Genomic DNA, 2,856 nt, shown 5'->3' on the forward strand with positions numbered 1-2,856 from the left:
CCCTCTAGTCTTTTACCGCTAAATTAGGGACGGCAATAAGCCCTCGTGTAGCTTTGCGCGAAATTCATAACAAACCAAACCAATAATGGTCACTATAGAAATGTTGAATACTATCTGTGAATCTGAAAACAGTTACAAAAAATCATGACTATATATAACATGAATATTGTTACTGTACCAAAATAGAAATTTCTTATTGACATTTATTCATGTTTTAATACCTCTATAATTTCTAGATCAAAGTTGGTGACAAACCTCCTGCTATTTCTATATTAAATAACAAAATAATGCACCCCATCCCAGTGGAACAGCGGTCTGCAGACTTACAACGCTAGAAACCGGGTTTCGAAACCCTTGGTGGATAGAGCATAGATAGCCCATTGTGTAGCTTTGTACTTCAAAGAAACAAAGAAAAATTATATTTCCATTTGGAATATATAACGGACATTTTTTTTAACATTTTGTGCTCTGTCGTTTCGAGGTTTTTTCTTCGTCATACGATGGATCAGCGGTAAATTTATAATTCTAAACTCCGATATCTAACTTTCTACCGTGGACAGAGCGCAGATAGTCTATTAAATAGCTTTAGGCTAAAATAAACAAAACAGATCTTTTCCTCTGTCCAGGTTTCTTAGTAACATTTTTTGCTTTGCTCGTAACTAAGAATGTTTAAGGGCTCGATTTTATCTAGTTGCTCTACGTATCTTTGTCCTTTAGAAAGTTTTTGAATATTCTTGTTTTTCCACGTTGTAAAGTTTTTCAAACATTGGCGTATTTCTGAGTTTCCATTAAACAGGGATTCTCAGAACATTATTTAGTGCAGTCCCACGACTTGGCTGGAAAACGAACTTGTCTGTTCTTGGTTTAATACACATTTTAAATTAGTTTATAAACCTGGAACTTTAAGATACATCCCAGTTGTGGCCCAAATAGAATCAAAATCTTCCCCATTCACTTATCCTTTCTCTTCAAATATCAAGTTCATAATTTCACGGTGTTTATTTGGTTTGACTGCAGGCAGTCTGGAAAGGGCATTCAATCACTTTAGTTAATTTATTTTTGTCATCCATACAGAATTCTGTAACGTTTTTGATTCTGAACTTTATTTCATTAATGCATTATGCTTCGAGATTTGCTTTAATATGAGAAATGAAAGAACGGCAAGTGCTGTATGTCACATCTTTGTACAACAATACTGGGACTGGAAAGAACTTAATTATCCATTGTGTCCTCTTTTTTATTATTTTCTGGTATTTATATATATAAATGTGGTGACGAAATGTTGTCGTATAAGAAATTTTCATTCTATTGCTAACTTAAATTCCAATTGATATGACAAAGTGTTTCTGGCCTAACATTTGGTCATCTGTATAAGATATTATAGAAAATACTTAATATTTAGAATGAGCATTTTTCTGGTTGTATGGGCTGTCTGACATCATGCTAATTATCTCGAGGATTTCATCAACTGCTTATTCTTTTTATATTTCTTTCTATTTTACTTCCACTATATTTTAATTTCTCTTAGGGGGTAAAGATGAAATCAACATTTTAAACTGTTTCTAGATATATCTCAGGTGGTCGATTTTGATGTTTATTTAATCGTTCCTTTATTTTATCAAATGTTTCGGACGTATTCTTGTGAATTATTCACTGTGATAATAAGTGCTTTGGTGGACATGCCAAGTTTGAAAAATTCTTTGATATTCATAGATATCAGTTCTATGTAACTTTCCCCCAGTGGCACAGCGGTATGTCTGCGGACTTACAACCCTAGAATCCGGGTTTCGATACCCGTGGTGGGCAGAGCACAGATAGCTCATTGTGTAGCTTTGTGCTTAATAACAAACAAACAAACAATCTATGTAATTTGAGATACTTTTCAGAAGAAAACTGTAACACACGTTTTTTGTAACTTGGATCTTTTTTAATAAGTGCATAACACTGAAGCAGTGTACCATATCTGATAGTTGTAGCTGTGTAGAGACAGACACCTATGAATATCTTTTCTTATGTAACTATTTCACACAATAAGTATCTTCCTTTTTCTTCACTTGTCTCATGTTGTCATTAATAATATTCACTGTTTATATTGATCCTGCTTTACCAAAATCCAATATACCACGATCATAAAAAAAATGGAACGTTGTCCAACATTGTTTCTCTTAGCATTTTTAAAATTATCTACCACAAAATATACATTGTTATTAGATCCCGGAGGAACATCCTCAAACATATTTTCCTTTTTGGATATTTCCATGAGAAATTCCATCGAAAAAAGGCATTTTTCTGTTAAAAAGGGATTTTGCATTTATTAAAGAGCTAATATGTAACGAAGATTTGGAAGACTTTGATGATATGAACAGCAGATTGTGATTTATGTTTGGCGAATAGATTCGTAAAGCTCTGTTAGCATTGACAGTGAAGTATAATATATACTAGACCACCGTGACCAGTTGGATCAACCACTATTCCGAGGTTATGAAGAATTCAAGCTAATTTCAATATTGCACCGAAATAAATGTTTATTTTGAGATAATTTAATTAGATATTTAAATCCATTAGTGTTATTCATAATTCAAGAAAAGATATTTGATTGTTGATCGGGAGTAAAAGGAAAGACCATTTCATTTTTCAAAAAAGTGAAGTAAAACGTTTCGTAAAGAGCGCGAACGGTAGTGTGAATGATTTTCTTGCCTGAGAAAATAAGCAAACAAGCAAACAAACAATCTCAGAGTTTTAGTAGTATATAGATAGATTCTTCAAGATCTTGTTTTTGTCATCTTATGCCTTTTAATAAAGATGGGAACATTGACAGGGAAATAACATAATAGCCAATGCTCAGCGAGAGGTTTT

The sequence above is a fragment of the Limulus polyphemus genome, unplaced genomic scaffold (genome assembly GCF_000517525.1).
Source record: "Limulus polyphemus unplaced genomic scaffold, Limulus_polyphemus-2.1.2 Scaffold78, whole genome shotgun sequence".
NCBI classification, from domain to species: domain Eukaryota; kingdom Metazoa; phylum Arthropoda; class Merostomata; order Xiphosura; family Limulidae; genus Limulus; species Limulus polyphemus.